This window comes from Solanum verrucosum, unplaced genomic scaffold (assembly GCF_900185275.1).
Source record: "Solanum verrucosum unplaced genomic scaffold, falcon-dt-bn FXZP01000257.1, whole genome shotgun sequence".
NCBI lineage: Eukaryota > Viridiplantae > Streptophyta > Magnoliopsida > Solanales > Solanaceae > Solanum > Solanum verrucosum.
In genome coordinates, this window is record NW_026020539.1 from 4,270,906 (window position 1) to 4,298,528 (window position 27,623).

The following is a 27,623-nucleotide window of genomic DNA, read 5'->3' on the forward strand; positions in this document are numbered from 1 at the left end:
TTTTTCATTAATCTAAAGTCGTGCCATAAAGTTTATCTCTATAAAGATCCTTCTCTTAAATCTTGTCTGATGCTTTTTTAGGATTTGGAACCTCGAAGAGCTTATGTGAGAAGGAATGGGTGTGAGAATATGGAGCTCAAGGATCCGCAAGCTTTGGTTGACCCTTTGGCCGAACAAGTGACTCATGCCGAATTCCGAGTCGTTTCTAAGTGTTGGTTCAAACTATGATGACCTAAGCAAATAGAGAAGTTGATTCTCTCGTGAACCCAAATGTGGGTACGATGGAAATAAGGATAAGGGACTTCACTAGGATAAATCCTCTGGAATTGCATGGTTCTAAGGTTGATGAGGATCCTCAAGAGTTCATTGATAAGGTGTGCAAGATAGTGGGAATTATGGAATTGTCTACATTGGAAAAAATGGAGTTGATTGCTTATCAACTTAAGGGTGTTTATCAAGTTTGGTTCAACTAATGGAAGAAAGGGAGTGCGGTTGATATGAGTCCTCTTGATTGGGACAAATTCAAAGGAACTTTTATTGATTGTTTCTTTCCTCTTAAAATGAGAGAAGCAAAGGTGCTTGGGTTCATTAATCTCCGTCAAGGACATATGAGTGTGAAGGAGTATACTTCGAAGTTCACTCAATTGTCTAAGTATGCTCCAACTATGGTTGCCGACTCTAGAGCAAGAATGAGTAAGTTCATGTCAGGTGTTTCTGACTTGGTTGTCAAAGAAAGTCGTACCGCTATGTTGATTAAGGATATGGATATCTCCTGTTTGACGATACAGGCCCAACAAATTGAAGAGGTAAATATCAAGGAAATGGCAAGAGAGTCCAAGAGGGCAAGGACCGGTGATGGTGACTTTTGCCATTCTAGGTCCGGGTGACATGGCCATCCCCAATTCCGACAAAAGTTTTCTGGTCATGGTTCTTCTAATGCTCTTAATCTTAAGTTCAACAAATATAGTGTGTCTAACCCTAAATTTCAAGAAGGTGGTGGACCTTCTATTCCTGCTTGCACAAGGTGTGGTAAGAAACATGATTGCAAATGTTTGGCCGACATGGATGGTTGCTTTAATTGTAGAAAGAGTGGTCAGAAGATTAGAGATTGCCCATCGCTTGCTACTAAGAGAAGGTATGGTAGGCAAGCTCATTATTGATAATTTGGAAACTTAGCCACAAATTCCGTAATGTCCTTCTTTATCCCATTCTACCAATAGACCTCCCACAAATCACGATACATCTTGGTGGCTCCCAGGTGAAAATATGTGCTTCTATCAAAATCTTATTTCTCAACTAATCAACATTCGGAACACATAGCCAACCTTGATATTGATGGACACCATCTTCCTCTTGGGAGAAAGCCTCAATGGTTTTTTTTCAGAAACTGAATTCTTCAACTCAACCAATACCAGATCAAGATATTGCTTGGCTTTTACGGTCGATATAAGAGACGATCCTGAACCAATCTTAACAATCACACCACCCTCATTAGAATTAACAAAGCGAACACCCAATCCGTCCAACCTATGAACATTTCGAACTAGTTCTTTCTTATTATCGTCAACATGGGCAACACTCCCCATCGATAGGTGACTAAGGGCATCCACCACGACATTCGCTAAGGTATACAAGGTCCTCCTTACAAGTTCATACATGGAAACTTCAAAGAGATTGTGGAAATGAAAAAAGACTCCATAAATGACGCCATGGATCACTTATCACATGACATATTTCCAAGAATTCTACCTCATATATTTTCTTGGAAGAAACTATATGGTAAATTTAAAAGATTACACCACATTTTCTTGTTTTAATTAGTTTGTATTGTCTTAGTTTCTGATGTCACATAACTATAGAGGCAAATTTTCTCTACTGGTATGGAGTGCAACCTGACCTAGTAGTGACTGAACTAGAACTTCTAAAAGAAATATTGAGCAATAGAAACAACAATTATTCCAAAATGGATCTTGAAGGCTTTCCCAAGAAGATTTTAGGAGACGGGCTTCCGACATCTAAAGGTGAAAAATGGGCAAAAATGAGGAAACTAGCCAACCATGTTTTTCATGGAGAAAGCCTAAAAGTAAAATTCTTGTACAATATTTTGTTAAGGAAGTTCCTCTGCTTCATGTAGTGCTAATTTTTTTCCGATAACGTTTGTGACTGCAGAGTATGATTCCAGTGATGATTATGAGTTGTGAGACAATGCTCGAACGTTGGAAGATTTATGAAGATAAATAAATTGACGTGTTTGAAGAGTTTATGCTATTAACATAAGAAATGATTTCCAAGATTGCTTTTGGAAGTAATTGCTTAGAAGGAAATAACATATTTCAAAAGCTGATGAAGTTGACATTTCTAGTTTCCAAAAATGCTCACAAAACTAGATCTCCGGTCATCAGGTAAGTCCCTTCCTCCACGAGACATTCATACATTTTCTCAGTTAATCCAAACATGCTCTAAATGTTACATTTTGTGTAGTAAATTTGGAAAAACTGTGAGGAAATAGAGTCACATACGTGACAACATTACTTGGATAATAAAGAAAAGAGAAGAGGAAAAGATTAGTGAAAAGCATAACTTTGGAAGTGATTTCCTTGGAAAACTCCTAGATGAGTGCAAGAACTTTTATTTTGCTGGTCAGGAGACAACATCTTCTTTGCTCGGATAGACAATCTTCTTACTAGCTACAAACAAGGAGTGGCAATAAAAAGCAAGAAAATAAGTTGTTGAATCATTTGGCTAGAAAGTTCCTAATGCAGATGTCCTATCAAGACTGAAAATTGTAAGCATTAAGGATCAATCGTGTATTATCAGTTTCGGTACTTTTATTCAATTATGTAACAGTTTTCAATATTCTTTGATCAATGTAGATGAACATGATTCTTGATGAATCTCTAAGATTGTACCCTCCAATACCATTCATCAAAAGGAAAGTTGAGCTAGGTAAGGTAACTTTACCAGCTAAAATGCTGATACATATCACCATTAGCAGTTCAGCATGATCGTAAAATATGGGATAAGATGTTCATGTTTTCAAACCAGATTGATTTGCTAAAGGGGTTGTTAAAGATACAAACAACAATCCAGTAGCATTTTTTCCGTTTGTCTATGGACCTCGAACTTGTTTAGGTTTGAACTTTGCAATGATTGAAGCAAAAATTAGTCTTTCGATGATTCTACAACGTTACATGTTCACGATTTCACCAACTTATGTTCACTCTCATGTTCAGCTTTATATGCTTCGTCCACAACATGGAGTTAAAATCATTCTCCACAAGATATATATATATATATATATATATATATATATATATATATATATATATAAAGCTTAATTGTACTTATATTTGTCCAAGCAAATAAAACTATGTATTTATTTGACATGTCTCTTGAATTAAACAACTTTATAAACTTATTCTGATCTTGTAACACCATTGAAAACCTTTTATGAGTAAAAGAAATAAAAATTCATCTATTTTGATTTTAAAATGTCACGACCCAGAGTGTCGTGATTGACACCCACACTAACCCTCCGGTGGGAGAACCATTACTACAACCCAACCAAGCAAGTTAACCAAAAGCTAAACATTTAAATCTACGGAAGCAGGTTTAAATAACTAAATAAATAATACGAAGTTCCCATAAACTCCGGGAGTTCAACTAACATCTAACAACTAATGCGGAAATAACCCCTAGAACCTGAAAGTGATTGTACCAAAACATCTAAAGTTCAACCAGTCTAAGAAAATGGGGTACAACCCCAACCAACACAAACAACTACTAAAGCAATCTCTAAGTCCGAACAAAATGGACTAAACAAAAACAAAGGATCCATGGCATCCTGAAAGAACTGGCTCACCCTTGAATCCGGTCTCGATCAAATATCTCCTAGATAAGGTTTGACCATAGCCGCTTGAAGATGCCCACTCAACAAAGAACGAGCAAGTGCAGTATCAGTACACAACCACAGTGTACTGGTAGGATCACACGGCCAATCCAGTAAGTGAAACATATATAAGCAGTCACAACATAGTAAACATGACATGTACAAAATATATATACACATAGATTATCATTTCATGAGCAATGTACAATTTCACATTCTCAAAAATAGTAAATATGACAATTCAATGGTCCGCTCATGGAACCCATACCCAAACGGTTAATGTGCCGGAACGTGACACCCGATCCCAATTAGTGTACCAGAATGTGACACCTGATCCAATATATGCGCCGAAATGTGGCACCCGATCCCAGTTAGTGTGTTGGAATGTGACACCCAGTCCAATCATCATACCAGAATCACAATCACAATGTACATTCTCATAATCATACAATCAAGTGTTGATTCATGGCATACAATCATTCATTCATACACATTTACATTAGGTTTGATCAATTGTGCTACATTCAAATACATACATGCATTAAAATGAAGCAAATACCCACATACATCATACAAACATGAAATCAAACCATCACCTACCTCGAAACAAGCTTGAATCCCCCTAAGGCACTTGAATCTTCCCTTTCCGGATTCTTTCCCCATGTTCGGGGTCTAAAAATAACAAATTCATGCAAGGATCAATAAACGAGGCCTAATTACCCAGATTACAATCAAAATCATCAACCCTAGGCCAAACCCAAGATCCTAATACCTAACTTAAGGCTTTTTCCACCATTAGTTTCAGGTCAAAATCCTTCCAAAATGATAATCACCTATAAATCTAAGTTCTACGGATCAAAAAACGGATTAGGGGAGTGAAAACCTTACCTTTAGTGCTAGAAGCGGTTGAAAACTGTCAAGAACTTGCCCTGGTTCGTTTCTTAGCACTCAAGGACGAAAGTTGCAGAATAATAATGTTTTTGGGGTTTAATTCCGACTTAAGTCGCAACTGGCCCGCTATAGCGGACCCCGTCCCACCACAACGGCCCCGCCCTGGCGGCTTGCGCAGAGACAGAACGTCGGAATTAGAGTTTCAAACTCCCATTTCACAACACACCTTTAACTCATGACATTCAAAAACTACCCGATCACGCTAAGGTCAGTTTCGGGAGTTCTACTTGCCCGAATTCGATTCCGTAAAGTCATACGGATTTCTTAACGTCTTAGTTATATACTCATGTGATAAAATTCATAATTAGATCTCTCATTCATTACTTGATTTCCCTAGACCTCACTGACTCAGATTTTGTCCAAATCTGGACTAGGCTAGGAATTCCCATGTTACTACTAAAAATAATTTTGGCCCCAATTCTTTCCCCATTGACTTTTTCCTAACGATGGAATCATGTCGTTACATAAAAAATTTCACCGAAAATGGTCTATTTGGAGATTAAAATACAACTACGTACTCCATCCGTCCCAAAATTAAATAAGTATAACCTTAGTAATATCCATAAAATATTTGGAAACGACATAACTATAAAAAAAAGTGAAAATTCAAGTAAAACACAAGCTAGTAAGTAAACAACATGCATCAATATAAGAAAAAGAAATGAATTCATTTCGTGCCAAGCTTTTCCATTCAAATTGTTTTTTCAAACAAAATTTCAACTTCAAATCTTGAAATGTCCTAATTTGACCACACTAAACAGATTCAAGAACAAGATTGCTAAATAAAGAGCTAATTAGTAGGACTAACCATCGTATAATTTAACACCAATTCAAAAACAAAAGTCGATATATGAAAACATGAATTTTCCATCTTCCTTTCAATGGAACTACATATTCATATATGATATATTCCCCAATGCACTTCATCGTCATAATCATATTCATAATCATCATCATCATCATCATCATCATCATAAACACAATTACTATCATCATCATCAGAATCATAATCATAATCATAATCATCTTCATCTTCATATGCCCGAACAACCGGAATGCTTTCACAGGAACCCATGATGGTAGAATTCAACAGTTTTGAATTCTGCAATTAAATTAATTTAATTCAATTAAATTAATTGAATTCAATAGCATACTAATAATGCATTCATATATATCATACGCTATTAGGGGATACATCATAAACACGTTAGTTTTTCGAAAGTTTATTTGACTAATTTCAAAATTAAATTAAACTACTTAATTCGATATTTTAAAATAAAAATGTAGATATTCAAAAATTATACAAAAAATATTATATATAAATTGCAATTTTTTTCATATCAATATGTAAAAAGAAAATACATCTTAAAATATTAGTCAATACTCATATCATTTGACTCTAAAAATTGAAATTGTGACAACTAAAAAGGAACGGAGAGAGTAATAAATAAGTATAATTTACTCTAAACGAGCGTTTGACCATAGAATTTGCACCTACAATTTTTTTTTAAAACTGTTAATGACCGGTTAGTTTATATTTTACCAAAAAAGACCCCTCATTTAAATTAGCTTTGGACAACAAAAAAATTCATGCTCGACATGAGGCTATTGTATGTACTATCTATATTGTTGAATGATTTTATTAAAGAATAAATAACTTATTATTGTTATTGATGAGTAGTGAATATTTTTCAAAAATTATGTCTTTTAAAAGTTTGTAATATCATATAATTGTAAATATTTATATCCAAATTAAAAAAAAAAATTAAAGATATGTGATTTATTAACATGACACCTTAAAATATATACCAATAAGAGTTTGATAGCTTTCACAAATTATAAAAAAAATATTTATAAAAAAATACACTTTGATTTCCCAGAATTGCATTAGTCATTTCATGGAATATAGTTAAACCTCATTAAATTAATATAGGTGGATCATGAAATATTATTATTTTGTAGAGGTATTATTTAATCGATAAATTAGTATTTATTTTTTAAAGAGTATTTCGACTCCACAAAATTGATTCGAAGATGAAATCTCAGAGAATTTGATTAACCCACTTGTGAAAACGTCATTCATGAACTTGAGGTCATGATTATAGATCTCAGTTACAGTGTAAAATGAACATTAATGACCAGTTGGATGAATGAAAATAATACATGTTAACAAGTACAGAGCTTAGAATATATTGTGTATACTATTGGAAAAAACAATGATGATGATACAATACCTTTGGAACCAATTATGCGTAAAGAATCACTTATCGCATATAGAACACTTCATAATTTTATGTTGCAACTCGAAAAGACAACATTGAAACCTTTGGATACAATAAGAAAAGTTAGAGATGAGCTTCAACTAGATTTACATTTTAACAAAAAATAGAAAACAATATAATCATATTTCACTAAATTGTCTTAGATATAATTGTACTTTTAATGAATTATTAATTTATAATATTAATTGTACCATATGTTTATATAGGGGTCTTCTGAAAATATATTATCTTATTATCTTATTGAAAGATGTGATTTTTTCCATTGGCCTAAGTTGGTACCGGAGAAAAATATTATCTTAAAGAGATTATTAATTAATCGAGTATAATTTAGTGAGATTTTACTGTAAATTCTTTCTATTTCATTTTATATGACAACCTTTTCTTTAACATTTTTCTTTTACTCTTAATGAACCATACAAATATATAAAAATTAGTTTAGATCACAAATTTTTTAATAGTAGTATTTCTTTTTTTCTTAAACATGATGTCAAGTTAAATGATGCATATATAATAAGACATAAAAAGTAATAGCAAGACAATTCAAAAGTATATAAAGTTGAAGCACTTTCATTTTCAGCGGCAACTTCCTTGGCTTTGTTATTTTCTTCTTCATTATTAGTATTAGTATTCTTTGATATTATTTTTTCACTATTTTTCTCCATCCTTGATTTGTTTTTAGTTTCAAATCAAATCAACAAAATTTGATTTTATCACTACACTTGAGTCGACAAAAGGAAAAGAAAAGAGTAATAAGGAAAGTGTCGAGAAGAAACAATGCATGTTGCATGTAACAAATATTAATTCGAATTTTTAAATATTTCTATTATCTTGTCAACTTTCAAGTATCTAATCATATATGACATAAATACTAATTCTAGCTAGTTTCATGTGTTATTTTTCTGTCTTTATTTAGAATTAAGCTTATATCAGTAGGGATGCAGGTTGGTTCGGTTTGTGTATTATCTGTTTGGTTTATCGATTTTTTATTATAAATATGCTAAATCAAGAATCAAACTAATCAGATATTTTTTTATCAGTTTTGATTATGTTTAACCAATAAAAAAATATTTATAAAATAAATGTATGACTTTTCCAATAATTTTATGTGACAAGACAAGAATGTAACTCATAAAATAAAAACAATAATAACTAACTTGAAAAGAATTATACAATTATTGAATTCATACTATAATAGCTATGAGTCTAGGACCACCCTTGCATAAGCACTCAATATTTATACAATTATTGAATTCATATTATAATAGCGAGGATTACCTTTGCATAAGCACCCAATAATATATAATTATTGAATTCATATTATAATAGCTAGGATTACCCTTGCATAAGCACTCAATATTATACAATTATTGAATTCATAGCATAATAGCTAGGATTAACCTTGCATAAGCACCATATTATACAATTATTGAATTCATATTATAATAGCTAGGATTAACCTTGCATAAGCACCCAATATTATACAATTGTACCATTATTGATTCCATATAATTATCATGGCTTTTATTATAATCTTTGTAATAAAAGACAGATAAAATAAAGACAAAGGATATCAAATCAAGGTGATTTTAAAAGATGTCTTCCTCACATAGCTATCACCAATACTTACTAAGAGATGAAAAGTAGATACTCTCCGTACTTAATTACTTCTCCAATTTTTCTTTTTTATTTGTCTTTTTTTACTTGTCCATTTTGACAAATCAAGAAAGGACAAAAAAATTACTTATTATATCCTCAATTAATTGATTTTGAAAAAGATAAAACTTTTTGAAAATCTTAAATTTTTAATTCATCCACTTCGTAATTGGTAGGGGTAAAATGGTAAACTCACTATGTCAATCATGATTTTTTAAAGTGAAAATTATGTGGTTAAACAAACATATACTAGTTAATTAACTAACATAGCTACAGTTTGCATTAATTACAATTCGAAACTTACTTTAGAAATAATTACATCCTCTCTCTCGCCTATCTCCCCTCTCTCTCTCGTCTCTTTGCCCTCTCTCTGAAATCTCGCTCATCACTCTCATCTTTTTCTCCCTCTCCTCTCTCCTCTCTCTTCCCAATCTCTCTCTCGCTTCTATTCCCCATTTTGGTAACTCATTATGTATTTAACAATATGTCTAAGAGTTTTATTTTTGAGCACTTCTTGTCGCCTCCTTATATAGGAAAAAATTGGTGTTTTCATGTCTCACTTGTCCACTAGGGGTCTTTTCCTAATTGAATAATAAACAAATTATTTCTTTCATTTACTTTTATTTGTCAATTATTTTTAAAATAGATTTTTATTTTCATTTGTCAAATACTCCCTCTGTCCTTAATTACTTATCCTTTTTTTTTATTTGTCTATTTTGACAAATCAAAAAAGGACAAATTTTTTTTGGTGAAAGGTGTATTTTATGAAAGTTTATGATTTCGATAAAGTTGGTATATGGAAGATGAAGAGGCACAATGGAGAAGATGTTCTCTGCGATGTTCTGAGGTTTCCTCGGAAAAAAGTTTTAAAATATTGAAATTTATTAAATATTTTTTTATTTTGGGATTGTAATTTTATTTTTTGGAGGGATGAAATTTATTTAATGTTTGAACTGTTGGGAAGAAAATGATTTTTTAAAACTTGTATTTTATCCCCCAAGTTTTTAAAGTGATGAAAAGGTCTTGACCCCACAACTTGACCCACTTTTTCACTTTTTCTTAACCTAAACTTAGAAAATAAATGAAAAACAAATTAAATGGGTAAGAAATAATTTTTTAAAACTTGTATTTTATTCTCCAAGTTCTTAAAATAATGTAAAGGTCCTTGACCCGATAACTCAACCCCACTTTTTCTTAACCTAAACCTAGAAAATAAAGGGAAAACAAATAAAGTGAATATTGACTAAATTAAGTTTTGAAAGTGGGCACAACACCAAATATAATTCTCAAAGTAATTAGGGAGAGAGAATAATATTCTAAGAGAAAAAAAGTAGACAAATTGAGACCTGTCACTCGCAATCTCTTATTTACAAGATGGAATTACTTCACATACTTCTTTCTTACTAATAATACCAAAGGCATTTCAAGAATACATATATAAGAACAGGCCATAACAGGACTGCAGTACATCTTGGAAGAAATAAAAATAGAATAATATTTGTTATTTGTAATACAACGATCGATATATAGATTTCCTCATTTCTTGCCACGAAGATCACGAAATAGGTTGCAGGATTTTGTTCAAATTTGTGCCTTTGCATGTAACCATCTGCCCCCGGGTTTTTCATCATTTTTGTGTTGTTTTCCTCTTCAGACCCCATAATTATATAAATACCCCATGTAGCAAAAGCAACACCTGATGCAGCAACATCTACTGCTCTTGCTATCTTACTACTAGTACTACTAACCTCTTTTTCTTCTAAAACTTCCTTCTTCTTCGCCAACGATGAATAGTTGCCTTTCCCATTTTGATAACTCATTCTGTATTCTAACAATATATGTCTAAGAGTTTTATTTTTGAGCACTTCTTGTTGCCTCCTTATATAGGAGAAAAAATGGTGTTTTTATGTCTCACTTCTCCTCTAGGGGTCGGTTTGTAAGTGAATAACAAACAATTAGTTCCTCTGTTTGTTTTTACTTGTCATTTATTTCAAAAATAGATTTTCATTTTACTAGTCAAATACTCCATCGGTCCTTAATTAGTTATCCAATTTTTCTTTTTTACTTGTCCATTTTGACAAATCAAGAAATGACAATTTTTTTTACCTAATAATACTCTCAATTAATTAATTTTTTTTAAAAAGTCAAATTTCTTGAAAATCTTAAATGTTTATCTAAATCCACCTCATAATTAATAGAGGTATGTCAGTCATTATTTTCTTAATAGATGTGTCAATTCAAAAGTGAACAAATAATTAGGAAGAGAGAGAGTAATTGTTATCTTAATGGGTATACCGAGTCAAAAATAGTGACAATTAAAAATAAATGGAGGGATTATTTGATAGTTGAATAATTTTTTTTTAAAAATGGAGACAATATTATGCAAAAAATTAATACTCCCTCTATCCAATAATAGTTGTCCACTATTGACTTTCACACTTATTAAAAAACTATTAATAGAAAGATAATTTTACTAATCACTATTTGAATATAATAAATACAATATCTTAAAAAATGTAATCGACAAATGACTATAATTAATTAATGATAATGGTAAATTAGAAACTAAGTGAACAAATATTGTTGGACATCCAAAAATAATATAGTAAACAAGTATGGTTGAACAGATTGAGTATACAATAAGACCTCACTAAATTAATACTCGGTAAAATAATCATCTCTCTAAGATAATATTTTCCTCTGGTCCGGACTTGGGATAATAGAAAAAATCACTTATTTTGATAAGATAATAAGATAATATATTTTCATAAGACCCCTATATAAATATATGGTCCCATTATTATTATAAATTTATAATTCTTTAAAAGTGCAAATATATCTAAGACAATTTAGTGAAATGTGATTCTATTGTGTTCTATTTTTTGTTAAATCTTAAATCTAGTTGAAGTTCATCTCTAACTTTTCATATTGCACCCAAAAGTTTGTTGTTATCTTTTCGAACTATACCATAAAATTGTGAAGAGTTCTATATAAGATAAGTGTTTCCTTACGCGTAATTGGTTCTAATGTATTGTGTCATCTAGAACTTCATCATCAACATTTTTTTTATTGTATCCACAATTTGTTCTAAGCTCTGGACCTCTGAATATATATCATTTTCACCTGGATAATTCAATAGGTTATTGACATCCATTTTATTGCGGTAACTGAGATCATTAATCATGACCTCAAGTTTATGAATAACATTTTCACATGCGAGTTCATTCAAATTCTCTGAGATTTCATCATCCAAACAAATTTTGTAGTGTAGACAAAAAATTGTTGTTGTCTCTTGCTGAACACTTGTCGTCCTAGCCAGAATTACAAAATTGATAGCATCCAAAATATTAATCTTTTGTGGATCGATTTCATGTCCCACTTCATATAGCGTTCTAATATCCTATGGTAATATCAGTTGTGATAATACATCTTGAAAAACTCTTATTCTCCCAGCACCACAAGGTTGAATCTCAAAACACTATATAAATTAGTAATTATTAATTTATCGATTAAATAATATCTCTATAAATTAATAATATTTCATGGTCCCGACTATATTAATTTATAGAGGTTTTACTGTATAAATAATTTAACTCTTTATTTATCAAAAGACCCCATTAATTAATATTTTCATTTCGAAAATGACTCCTTAATTTGACGAATACAACGCGTTCCGTTTTTGAAAAGTCATCCAATGACTTCTTTTGTAAGTGCATGACCAAAAGTTTACTTCATTATTAAGTTACTCCTCTATTGTGTATTAATTGAATTTGTAAGATAATGCATACATATTAAGAAAAATATTTAAGGATATAATTAAACTATACTTTTCACTATTGTCCTTTCTAAAATTATAAATATAATTTTATAAGTAATGTAATTTATCTCCTAGAAAATATAAAATTTTAATAAATAAAAGGGCAAATATGAAAAAAAGTGTCAAACATCCATCTTAAACTTTGAACAATTCAATTATTTTGAATAATAAAAAAACCTTAAAAATTCACCTTTTTTTTCATTTACTTTAAAATTTACTTAATATAGAACAGAGGGAGTACCTAATTATGTTTACATTTTTTCTTTTTACCCATAGGCTAGGGGCATAGCTATGTTATAGTCAGGGTGTCCAATTAGACACCCTTCGTCATAAAAATAATATCATATATATAAGTAAAATGATATACGAAGTGATTAAATAACATATTCTGGACATACTTGACTGAACAAGATATTGTAGCCCAGTATTATTAGATGTCTTAAAAGAGTCAGTGCTTAGGGTGCTCACGTGTTTGAATTTCACTAGTAACAATTTTTATTTTCTTAAACTTCTTTGAATACTCCCTAAAATTTCTCACTCTACCACTACCATGTGCCACATGTATGTGTGTTGTCTATTGCAATTTAGTGTCCCTTGTGGACCTAGTTGGTTGAGTAGTTACGAAGCAATAAGTGTATTTAGCAAGGATGCGCGTGTGGCTCATTAAAAAATAAAAATTCAAGATTTTTAGAAAGTGTAAGAGACAACAAAGGTTTGGTACTGCAAAGAGTGAAATAGGTGTTTCTTTCTGGATATAATGTAGGAGATTTTTAATTAATGATAAAATATATAATATTTTAAAAATATAAATGATGATAGTAATAATATATATGATATCAAAGTATATCTAATTACATAGTTTCTTCATTAAAAAAGGGATCAATTAGGATAAAAAGGAGTGAATGTTTGGTGTTCATAATTGAGAGTAGAGTTGGGATGTAATGTGATGATAGACGAAAGAAAATATCATTTTTTTTTTGAATTTTGAAGATAACACTAATTTTGATATATATATATATAAGCGTGAATAACCACACACCTCCCTGTCAACACGCGTGCTTACTTACTCGATATTACGCTGAATTTGAGGGTTATTTTTGTCATTCTACGCTTGACTATACACCTGATCCCTTATCTTCCCCATCAATCCTGATGCCACCGCTAAAGAGCTCCACCTCCAAACGTTTGCTCTGTTCTCTTCTTTTCTCTCAAATTTGCACCCAACGAGTTTATACCTTCGTCCTATCTCAGGTGAGTTTATTTTAGAGTGGTATTATTTAGTAATTTTTCCCAAGCAAATTTTGTCGGTCTTCTTTGGGGATCTCTTGAATTTTTTCTCCTTTAGTTTTTAATTTCTATAAATGATTTTTTGTTGAAGCGTTGTAAATCTTATATGTTATATATCTTATTATACTGCTATTTCTTGTATTTAGTTTTCCGTGTTCTGTAAATGTAAATTTATGAATCTACAATTGTTGTGAAAGATATTTCTTTCACTTCTTAAGTGAAGCAAACTCTCTGCTCTAATTTTGTTTTCCGCATTTTACATTCTTTTGCCAATTTATAAGGTGTTCAATACTTCTCATGACATAACTCTAATCAGCTACAAAAAGACCCCTTAATTTATTGATTCAAAGTACTCCCCTTTCTTATAAAAAATGCACCACAAACGTAGCAACTATGTCTCTGATTTACCTTAAGAGCTAACTTTTATTTTACCTTTGTAGTATATCATATCTCTTTACCTTCTTTATATAACAATGTGATATAATGTATTCCGTAGGCATCGGGTATTCTTAGGTTCTTAGCTGAATTTAGGAGCCACTAATTGATTTCGATAGAAAAACAACGGAGAAAGGATTATCCCAATTGTAAAACAAAGTGATAATGTCTTCCCTATCATCCCCTTTTCTCACTATGCCTTCTTATGTGCACTTAATACCTCAATGTAACAGTGAGGTTGTGCTATTTGTTGGGTATATAGCAAGAGTTAATGGGAAATGGAGGGAAGATGAAGAGAGAGAAACTTGAAAATTTCTCTTATGCTTTAGTAAAAAGACGTTTCTCCCTTATTGGTGGTGGAAAGAAAAATAGAAGTGTTTAAATTAGAAACACTTCTATTAGTTGTTAAAAAGGTTGGAAAGAGGGACCCCCTCGCGCTGTCATCGTCGCTCGGCTCGGCTTCGACTTTGGAAAAGGATCGATCGTTTAATTATTTAGTTATTTATTTATTTAATTAATTAAATTAAATTACATTGCCAAAACTTTTTAATTATTTGATTAATTAACCGAAACGTCTCGATCCGACTCGAATCCGCGCGACCCATCTTATTTAAAACACTTTTCCATTTTATTTGAATTTCCCACCGTTGGAGATGACTATTCTGAAATGTTGCAACTTTCAAGAACAACCATGACCGTTTGAAAGATTGCAAACTTTCATGAATGGTCGTGTGGTTTTTGAAAAGTTGCAATATTTTGAAACCAGTATTTCTTGGCTGTAAATACCAATGATTCTTTAGACTTTTCATTTTACTAAATTTCTGACTTCTTCTTCTTTTTCTGCACAAATTTTATTCGTGTACTTTACTGTCATTGAGTGGCTCGCTGACACCAGGGTTTTGGGTATCAATACACTGGTGATTAAGATCGTTCTATCTTGGGACGATATATTCCAATTCAAACCTCAGATACTATAGGGGAATAATTTCCTTAAGGGGACACTGTGCATTCAGTGGGTTCGATTTTCTTTCCATTCTGTTTCATACAGATTCTGGTACGTTTTACAGATTTTAGTTTTTTGTTAATTAATTTCTGTTCTTCACTGGGTGATTTAAACTTTGGATATTTACTATTTCTACAAAGTTTTGTTATCACCAGAATTGTTAGAATACAGATTGCATAACAATGTTCAGGAAGTTGTTTTTTATTGTTAATCTGTATTTCTGGTGGAGATAAAGATCTTCGTGGTTTTATACTCCTATTAGGTTTGCAATTTAAGTTATTGCTTACTAAATCAGTTTTATCGATTTTTGTTTATCAAAAATGACAATTGACAATGCTACGACTTCGGTGGATGTTGTTGCACCAACCCGACCTGCTATACCACCAATAGAGAAATCGGGAAAATTCTCTGTTGTGAATTTCAAAGGATGGCAGCAATAGATATTTTTCTGGCTTACCACTCTTGGTCTGCAGAAATTTACTGAAGAAACTCCAGTGCCTGCTGTTGATATGACAAATAGAGAAAAATTCATGGTTATTGAAGCATGGAAACATGCAAACTTCCTATGTAAAGGCTACATTTTAAGTGCTTTAGATGATGACTTATATAATGTCTACAGTGCAATGACAACTTCGAAATAATTGTGAAATGCACTTGAGAAGAAATATAAGATAGAAGATGTATGCTTGAAAAAGTTTGTGGTCGCAAAGTTTTTAGACTATAAAATGTAAGACGGTAAAATTGTTGGATCACAAGTGCAGGAACTTCAACTTATTTTCCATGATATGATTGCTGAGGACATGGTAGTTAATGAAGCTTTTCAAGTGGCTGTAATGATTGTGAAATTACCTCAAACGACTTCAAGAATTTAATTAAAGCACAAACTCAAGGAAATGAAACTTGAAGATCTTGTGATTCGGCTCAAGATCGAGGAAGATAACAAGACCGCCGAAAAGAAGTCTCGTGGGAGTTTGACAATAATTGGAGTTTGGAGTTAATAATGTTGAAAAAGCCCCCACCAAAGGCAAGAAGAGAAAGAAGTCCAATGGATAGAAGTCAGGATAGGCCAAGAAGAAATTCAAGTGTTATGCATATATGCTCAATAATAAGGATGAAACAATTGATGCATTTAAGCAATACAAAGATGAAGTGGAGAATCAATTAAATCAAAAGATAAAATGATTCAAAGTGATAGGGGTGGAGAATACGAATCTCGTTTTGCAGAGATATGTTTGGAATATGGTATTTTCATCAAACAACTGCACCCTATACACCACAATCAAATGGATTGGCAGAACGGAAGAACAAAACATTAAATGAAATGATGAATGCCTTGTTAATCAGTTCTGGTTCACCGCGAAACTTGTGGGGGGAAGACATCCTTACGGCTAACAAGATACTCAATAGGGTACCTCATAACAAAACGCAATCAATTCCATATGAGTTATGGAAAGGAACGAAACTCAACTTGAAATATTTCAAAGTGTGGGGGTGTTTAGCCAAGGTAGAGGTTCCTTTACCCAAGAGGGTGAAAATTGGACCTAAAACACTATATTGTGTATTTATTGGATATGCTGTGAATAGTAAAACTTGTCATTTTTTTGTTCACAAATATGATAATCCTGAAATTCACGTTAATACGGTAATTGAGTCAGATAATGCTAAGTTCTTTGAACACATTTATCCGTATAAAACTAAATGTGAGTCGACAAGTGAAAGACCTAAACGACCACATGAAGAATCAATGGAAAATACACTACCTAACGAGGATCCTAGGCGTAGTAGTCGTCAATGGAAATCCAGTTCTTTCGAACTAGACTTTGTGGCATTCTTGCTTGAAAATGAGCCTCAAACATTTAAAGCAGCGATGTCTTCATCTGAGTCAACTTATTGGAAAGAAGCAGTCAATAGTGAGATCGAATCAATTTTGAGTAACCATACTTGAGAATTGGTTGCTCTTCCTCTAGAAAATAAACCTTAAGAATCAAAGTGGATATTTAAAAGGAAAATGAAGGCCGATGGGACTATTGACAAAATATAAGACTAGACTTGTAGTAAAGAAATATAGACAAAAAGAAGGTATGGACTACTTTGATACGTACTCTCCATTAACAAGGATAACATCAATTAGGATGTTAATAGCACTAGCGGAAGTGCATGATCTTAAAATCCACCAAATGGATGTTAAGACAACCTTCTTAAATGGAGAGTTGGAGGAAGAAATTTACATGGAACAACCTAAAGGGTTTGTGGTTCCTGGTAAAAAATAGAAAGTGTGCAGACTTGTTAAGTCACTTTATGGGCTCAAACAAGCACCCAAACAATGTCATGCTAAATTTGATCAAATAATGTTGACAAATGGATTCAATATCAACGAATGTGATAAATGTGTTTACACTAAAAACGTTTCGAATCATGAAGTCATTGTTTGTCAGTATGTTGATGACATGTTAATAATGAGAAAAGATATTGACGATATAAATGCTACTAAGTGCATGCTGTCCAACAAGTTCGATATGAAGGACTTAGGAGTTGCTTATTTGATCTTAGGGATCATAATTCTCAAAACTCCTCAAGGACTAGCATTATCTCAATCTCATTATATTGAAAGAGTATTGAACAAGTTCAAGTACTTGAATTTCAACGTTGTCAAAACTCCAATTGATATAAGCTTTACTTTTCAAAAGAATGAAGGTGAAAGTGACTCTCAATTGGAATATGCCAGAGTGTTGGGAAGTTTGATGCATATTATGAATTGTACATGACCAGATATAGCATGTGTGATTAGCAAGCTGAGTCGGTTCACTAGTAATCCTAATTAAACTCACTGGGTGGCAATGAAACGTGTGTTGGGGTATTTGAAACATACACAATACTATTCTTTGCATTAAAATAAATATTCTGCCATGATTGAAGCATATAGTGATGCAAATTGGATCACTGAGTCAAATGAAGTAAAATCCACAAATGGTTATGTGTTTACACTTGGTGGAGGAGCTGTCTCTTGGAAATCGTCCAAACAGACATGTATCGCTTGCTCCACAATGGAATCTGAATTTATTACCTTAGATAAGGCTGGTGAAGAAGCTGAATGGCTCCGAAATTTCTTAGAGGACATTCCATTTTGGCCCAAACCTGTGGGACCTATATGCATACATTGTGATAGTCAAGCAACAATAGGTAGGGCAGCGAGCATCATGTACAATGGCAAGTCTTGTCATATACGGCGGAGACATAATACCGTAAGACAACTGCTCTCTAGTGGAATTATCACAATTGGCTATGTGAAGTCAAGCGATAATGTGTCAGATCCACTAACGAAAGGCCTTGTGAGAGAGACAGTTGAAAGATTATCTAAGGGAATGAGTTTACGGCTTAGGACAAGTCATCATGGCGGTAACTCTACCTAGCAGACTGGAGATCCCAAAAGCTAGGTTAAAGGAGAAAAACAAAGTTGTGATTGACGGTTCGACATTGTCAATCAACTCAGTCCATTCTCATGATGAAGAAAACGTTCAGGAATGAGGTTAAAACATTAAGGCTTGTTAATGAGTTAATAAAGCTTAAAGTTTTTAATGATTTGCTAAGTTTGGTAGATTTGGCCAAATAGTGTATCTACGCGATGACACGGTTAGAAATCACCTATGTGAGTGTGAAGTATAAGCCGCTTCAAAGAGAATTATTTGTCAAAAGCCTATTCTCTATACACTCATGGAACCAGGAGGTGTTCATGGCTAAAATGAACACAATCGTAAGAACCATAAACGGTAAATGATTAATTGTGTGACATATGGTTGTCTAGGTATACATCGAAGCTCGACGGTTCAAAGATATCGCATCTACGAAAAGTATATCCGACATATGTTCACTACGAAAAGTTCAATGGCAAACCTTCTTATCCAGATGCAATTGATCATTGCTTGTAAAGTACACGCTCGTTCGTGCATACCTTTATGCTATAACCATTCCCCATTCATGTGGGGGATTGTTGGGTATATAACAAGAGTTAATGGGAAATGAAGGGAAGATGAAGAGAGAAGAACTTGAAAAGTTCTCTTATGCTTTAGTAAAAAGGCATTTCTCCCTCATTGGTGGTGGAAAGAAAAATAGAAGTGTTTAAATAGGGAAACACTTCTATTAGTTTTTAAAAGGGTTGGAAAGAGGGATCCCCCTCGCGTCGTCGTCGTTGCTCGCTCGGCTCGACTTCGGCTTTGGAAAATGATCGAGAGATTATTTTTGGACACTTTTTTTTAATTATTTAGTTATTTATTTATTTAATTAAATTAAGTTAAATGGCCAAAACATTTTAATTATTTTATTAATTAGCCGAAATGTCCATTGGCGCGACCCATTTTATTTAAAACACTTTCCCGTTTTATTTGAATTTTCCGCCGTTGAAGATGACTGTTCTGAAAGGTTGCAACTTTCAAGAACAACCATGACCATTTGAAAGGTTGAAAACTTTCATGAATGGTCGTGTGGTTTCTGAAAAGTTGCAACCTTTCGAAACCAGTGTTTCTTAGCTATAAATATCAGTGATTCTTCAGACTTTTCATTTTACGAAATTTTTGACTTCTTCTTCTTCTGCACAAATTTTATTCGTGTGCTTTACTGCCGTTGAATGGCTTGTTGACACTAGGATTTTGGGTATCAATACACTGGTGATTAAGGTCGTTCTATCCTGAGAGGATATATTCCAATTCAAACCTCGGATACTGGAGGGGAATAATTTCCTTAAGAGGACACTGTGCATTAAGTGGGCTTGATTTTTTTTCCATTCTGTTTCATATAGATTCTGGTACATTTTACAGATTTTAATTTTTTTGTTAATTAATTTCTGTTCTTCACTGGGTGATTTAAACTTTGAAAATTTAATGTTTCTGCAAAGTTTTGTTATAACCAGTATTGTTAGAATACAGAATGCATAACACTATTTACCAAAAATCACTGCATGCAACTGAAATAGGAATACCATTCTTCAACTGGTCAGGTACTTTGACAAAGATGATTAGTTATTCGTGCTTAAGTAAGTATACAAACTGTCTTTGCCTTTTGTTTTTCCATATGGTATTTCTTGTTTTGCACCATCATGGCCTTCATAACAGATTATGCTTTACATATGGTAGAAGTAACTAATGTCAGTATCTTCTTTTATAAAAGCCTAAGCGCATGTACAACAATTGAGAATGATGAGACAAAGTTCACAAACATTTTCTTAGCATTCTTGGTAAGTTGTAAAAACAATTTTATCTAAAATAACTATATATATATATATATATATATATATATATATGAATGCCGAGAAAGTACTACAACTATAAATAAATTTCCTTCTCCGCTTTGACTTTGATGGCTCTTTTTAAAGTTGGGGACAAAAAAATTAGGAACTGATGAGAAGACTTAGGGTGTGTTTGGTAGGAAGAAAAATGTTTTCCGTGAAAAATGATTTCTTGGAAAACAAGTAGACTTTGGACTTATTTTCTCATGTTTGGTTGGTGAGTAGAAAATATTTTTGGAAAAGATTTTGTGTGTTTTGATTTATGAATGAAAAATATTTTTGAGAAAATATCTTTTATTTTTACTAGAGAGTGGAAAATAATTTTTGAATTGAAACGAAAAATATTTTTTTAAAAATAAACTTAAATTTATTTGGGGGAGGGTGGGGTGGGGTGACGGGGTGGGGTAGGGTGGGTGTGGGGGGGAGGGGGTAGGGGTGAGATGGGTAAAAAATAAAAAAATTGAAATTGAAAATATTTTTAGAAACAAACATAAATTTTTTTGGAGAGGGGGGGGGTAGGGGGTGGGGTTGGGTGAAAAAATAAAAAATATGAAATTGAAAATATTTTTTAAAAATAAACTTAATTTTTTTTTTTGAGGAGGTGGGGGGACTAATGGGGGAGGGGGTCACATGTAGAGGGTGGAGTGGGGTGAAAAAATAAAAAATTGAAATTGAAAATATTTTTTAAAAACAAATTTAATTTTTTTTTGTGGAGGGGGGTGGGGAACTGATAGGGGATGGTCGCGGGTAGGGGGTGGGGTGAAAAAATAAAAATTTGAAATTGAATTTTTTTTTAAAAAACAAACTTTAAATCAATTTGAAGGTGGGGGTGGGCTGGTACGGGGCTGGACGGGGGGTGGGGTCGGATGAAAAATAAAAATTTGAATTAGAAAATATATTTTAGAAACAAACTTTAATTTTTTGATTTTTTTGGGGGAGTAGAGGGAGGATGGGGGGCTGGCAGGGGAGGGGGTCGAGGTTTGGGATGGGAATAAAAATTTGAAATTGGAAATTTATTTTAAAAACAAACTTAATTTATTTCTTACGAGAAAAATAAATTGCTCCGCTTTACTTATAAGCACAATACATTGTAATAACCTTTGCAACATAATTTTTTTCGTATTGGGCACGGGCAACGCCCGGGCTACCGTTACTAAGTATATATACAAACACTTATTTTCGAACGGATGGCCTGGAGTGATAAATACAACATGTTATTTGCTTAAATATGGAGTACTAAACTTTTATATAGTCAAGATTTAAATAATTAAGAGTATGTTTGGCATTGTTGCTAAAAACTTCTTATTTTAAAAAATATTTTTTTAAATATAGCTCTTCAGAAAAGTGCTTGTGAAAAAAAAACAATTAGTGTTTGGCTAATTCGTTTGATAAATGATTTTTAAAAGCAAATTGTGTTTAACTAATCTTTTTTAAAAAGTGTTTTTGAGAGTCAAATTACGATAAAACGCAAATATTAAGACTATTTTATAGCGAGAAACTAGTTTAAGAATCTACTACAAAAGATAAAATTTTTATTTTAATTAAATTAAAATATTCATATTCAATTTTTCAATCAATATTTTGTGTTTTTAGAGTTGAAATCCTTAATTGTTTTTTTTTAGTCTTGCAAAAATAATGTTGTTAACTCTTTTTGAATTCTACAAAATAATACGTAAAATAATAAATAAAATAATACTACATAAACATAAAATAAAATAAAAAATTTATTATATAAAAATAAAAAAATTTATTAAATGAAACTTACCCAAACATATGAGATATGTTAATTACTTAATAATATATATATATATAATTTTCAGCTTCTGTTTTTCTTTTTAAGAAGCAAAAATTGTCAACTTCTTCCGAACAACATAAAACTTCTCCTGCTTCCATTTAAAAGAAGTTTAACTGGTTTCCCAAAGACCTAATTTAAAATAAATATAAAATGAACGCCCAAAAACATTGTCAAACAGGCTCTAAACCTAGTAGTTGTTCTAAACAAAATTGAAGAACATAAAATGATATTCGGGAATTGAAGAACCAAATATGGTCCATTTTATGACTTTGTATGTCCATTGACTTTCTTTAATTCCTTGGAAAGAAATATTACATCTCCTTCGCTTCAATTTATATGATAATAAAAAGAAAGATTTTTTAATTAAGGGTCAAAACTACCCTTAAACTATTCGAAATAACTTAAATATACCCTTAAACTATATTTCGGCTCAAAAATACACTTTCCATCAACCTATTGGGCCACACCTACCTTTCTAGTTAACAGAAGTATCCATCTGTGTGTTAAATGCCACATGGATGCCACATGTGCACGCCAAACAGACCCCACCTCCACATAGACGACTACAAAAAAGGGTCAAAACTACCCTTAAACTATTCGAAATAGCTTAAATATACCCTTAAACTATATTTCGGCTAAACGAATACCTTTCCCGTCTAACTATTGGACCACATTTTCCCTTTTGTTTAATAAGAACATCCATGTGTGTGCTAAAAGGTCACATGGACTCCACATGTGCACGCCAAACACACCCCACCTCCACATAGAAGACTTAAAAGACCTAATTTCACTCTTTTTTTTTAATGAACTGAGGGGAAATAAAGTGAAATTAGGGCTTTAAGTCGTCTATGTGGAGGTGGAGTGAAATTAGGGCGTGAACATGTGGAGTCCATGTGACATTTTAGCACCCACATAGATGCTCTTGTTAAACAGAAGGGCAAGAATGGTCCAATAGTTAGTCGGGAAGGGCATTTTTTGAGCCGAAATATAGTTTAAGGGTATATTTAAGCTATTCCGAATAGTTTAAGGATAGTTTTGACTCTTTTTCGTAGTCATATATGTGGAGGTGGGGTCTATTTGGAGTGCACAAGTGGCATCCATGTGGCATTTAACACACACATGGATACTTCCGTTAACTAGAAGCGTAGGTGCGGCCCAATAGTTTGACGAGAAGGGTATTTTTGAGCCAAAATATAGTTTAAGTGTATATTTAAGCTATTTCGAATAGTTTAAGGGTAGTTTTGACTCTTTTCCGATTTTAAAATATTCTTTTTATCTTTGTTTTTGGGAGACAAACAGAAAACTTATTTTAAGGCAAAATGTTTTTGAAGATTATTATTTATCCGATTTAGTTAAAACATTTCATATTCTACAATTTTAATATTTAAATATAAAACAATAAAATTAAATTAATAATATTAATGAATATCAAAATATGTAGAGAAGTACTATTGTTGCTACAAAAGGTTTTTGGGCAACTGTCACTTGCCCTTAAATTTTTTTGTTGGCAAGTGCTACTAGCGCTTGAGAATTTGGTGGACAAACACTAGTAGCACTTGACAATTTCACTTGGGAAGTGAAGAGTTTATGTGGACAACTTATGAATTGGTTCGACGAGGTGTTTCCACCAGCGACAAGTGTCACGTCTCAAGTCCCATTGAGACAGACATACACTTGCTGCCCTAAAGGCTCGAGAGAACTAACTTATAACTCTTGCTTATCATACATGCAACAAATGAAGTTATAAATCTTTGATGAGTATACGTAAAATACCCTGATAATATACCAACATAGATAGGCCCAAAATAAATATACTTGATTTATCGTTGAGACCTTAATTACTAGAAAACGAGACATAATCACGCTTCACTTTGACATTGGCCTACCCTCTAAAAGATAAGACACTTAGCTAAGGTCGGGACAGGACTTCGTCATACCCTTAACTGTAATAAAATATCAAATATATGTTAGAGACTCGACGAGCCCCGAATCAACATGGAGCTCACCAAAGGAAGCTGAGTATCTGGTGCTTATCTTGGACATATTCTATTATCTTGAGTACATGCGGCATGCAACATAACTTCCCCATAAGGGACGTCAGTACAAAAAAATGTACTGAATATGTAAAGCATAAAGTATCCATAGGTAAAACAAAAGCTTAAGTAAAATATGTATATAAGGATGAAAGACCACCTTTGCTTACTCTTTTGGGGTATTGAGTACCTTACATTCTTTGCTTTACTTTACTCTTCTTTTCTTTATAAACTTTGTAGAATTTGATACAATGACCAGCTGATCAGAGGTAGAAGAGGATGACCCATGCTAGGCATTTTAACCCCTGGGATGTTGTCCTCATACATATACAAATTAAGTTCGTCCCATGCTAGGTATTATAACCCCTGAGCTGCCACCCGTATTTATATCAATTGGGATCGGCCCTTGCTAGGTATTTAACCCTGAGCTACCACCCATAATCATATAACTTTGCTTTCAGGATCAACCCATGCTAAGCTTTCAGCCCCTGAGCTGCCACCCATAATAATAGATATTTTCTTTACGTCTTTTCTTTCATCTTTGAGATTTTTCATAATTATTTTGAGCTTAGGGACTATAAACCAGTGATGTAAACAAGTGAATAAAAGACTCGAGGCAGCAATTATGACATAATAAACAAATGTAACATCAATGTAGTAATACTTAGTAATTTATATGACACAAAGAATCTTATTGGGTTAAATGGGCAATGATGACACACAACAAGTGATAACATGAGGACATGTAGAAAATGAGTCATTAAGTGGTATAACAAGTGAACAAGTAATTCTACTAGCACATGGTTCATTTAAATCACATTTGGACATCTCAAATGGAGGCATACATGCATTTCAAATAGAGACTATAACTCTTCAAATGGAGAGGCGAGGAGTGCATATGATGATACGATAGCTACACACTTAGTACACGATATCAAAGGTAAGGGTGCATAAACATGTGAACTAATGAAGCATAGGACAAATCACAAATAAGGGTTGCACATTCCACGTAAGGACATATAAAATGAATAATAGACATAATGTGTATTTGCCATACAAATACTTGTAACGTGTATAATGTAGGATCTTATTGACTCAATGATCCTCATTTGACTTGGTGGATAACTCATGAGATTTTCTGTTTAGAGTACCTTTGTCATCGTAATAATTGAAAGTATAAACACACCAATAATGGAGAATGAACACGCATAGAAGTAGCTTGACACATTTTCTAAACCATGGACGGTATGAGGGAGATTATTATTTTTGGAGACTTTACACCCTCACATTGTATCTTTTACCATGAGGATGACTTAGAGATCTCACTTGGTTGGTACACAAAATATAGGACTTCATGCCATAAAATATGGAATCAAATAGCCTTACATACCTTGTCTCCCGACCAATACTATGTGGTACCATGAATCAACCTTTCGTTTGAGGCGTTAATCTGCATTAATGGCAAGTAATAGAGCTAATATTAACAGCTAACAAACAAGGTTGGATCACTTTGACTTACCAAAACTGTAGTCGGGCAACAAGCTCAAAACCCCTCTACTAATGGGTGTTCTTTTCGCTAATTCATTTATCACCATGTTTACACAATTTATGACCTTCCCATGAGGTCATCCGACACTACCTAGGATTTACGACATCCAAAACAGTAAATACACACCTAAGGGGCAGCACGCCCACACAACCCACAATTCAAATGGTGTATCTTCATTCTTCCCTAAAACATTTCTCATGATTTTCTCTCAAGGCTAGCCAATATTACAAATAATAATCTACAAAATATATTGATTACATCACAATCGAGTCAATAGGTCAAGTAATGGACCACTACAACATTATGTCGAACACCTAGCGGGCATAAAGCTCTACAATTCATAAATGGTGTTTCAACACCCAACGACCTCATACTTACAAACAACACTCTCACTACCATATATAGGAATAAAACCATGCTCTTTACCACTAATAAACCCAACCATCCACCCAGTACTTCTCCAAACTTCTCCACGTAAAGACAACCACAAACTTTTCTAAAATAATCAATAAAGCTTTGACTCACTGCTTTTGATTATTTTTTTCGTGAATTTGTAGTAAAACACATAGAGAGATCTCAGCCAATCTGATATATATAGTGAGACAAAATGGGGCAGTAACCGTACCTCAAATTCTGGAAAATTGTTTTCTTAATTTGTACTCCTTCAAGAGGTTTAATTACCCTTCACACTTGAACAAAATAAGAAGAGAAACTCCCTTAATAACAAATAAAACATGAGCAGACAACTCAGGGAAAGGTCTGCACCATATTTAAACATGAAAAACATGAAATCTCATGGAACAATCAAGCTAAACCATAAGGTTTCTATTACCTTGGGCTGGATATTAGAAGGGTTTCTTCAAGAACCCGGGAGTATTTTAGAGGTAGCTGTGATAATCATTGAGGGAAAGAGAGAGTGCTGGAGATAAATTCCTTTTTTTTTTCTATGTAAGAATTAAGAGATAAATGAGCCAAATATGACCCTATAATTGTTGGCACTCCACTGCCTCTATCTTCTTCATTTTTGTCCACAAATTGCCAAGTAGGTGATCCACCTACTTGGTCATTTTTAAGCTGCTCAAATGTCAAACTAGGTGATGCAGCTGCTTCTTCTTATTAAATCTATTTAGCTATGGCAGAAGTTACACTTCTTTCATATTCTTTATGTCGTGCCTTAGAGTTTAGCTTTATTGATGTCGTTTTCCTAACCCTTCTCTTGTGTTTATAGGCTATGAATACAAGGGCTAACCCAAGAAGGATGGAAGAGGAGATTATGGACGAGGGAGTTCCTCCCCAAGGTCTTCAAGGTGACCAAGTTCCTCAAGTGAACCAAGTTTTGGTGGTTCCCCCGGACATGACCAATGAAGAGATTAGGGCGGATTTTCTAACCTTAGATCAAGCCATGACGACTCAAGCTAACCGAGATGTGGGGCCTAGGGTGAATACTAATGAGAGTACCATAGCCTCAAGGTTGAGAGATTTTGTGAGGATGAATCCTCCGATATTTCTTGGGTTTAGAGTGGGAGATGATCCCCAAGAATTCTTGGATGAAGTATATAAGATAGTCAATGCTATGGGGGTATCTTCTAGGGAGAAAGCGGAGTTGGCTTCCTTTCAATTAAAAGAGGTGACCCAAGTATGGTTCACTTAA

The 27,623-nt window shown here is 33.0% G+C and overlaps 1 pseudogene; it reads left to right on the top strand.

Annotated features, from left to right (window-relative positions):
• The first annotated feature begins 665 nt into the window (after positions 1 to 665).
• LOC125809925 (cytochrome P450 CYP749A22-like) lies at positions 666 to 27,623 on the top strand (annotated as a pseudogene).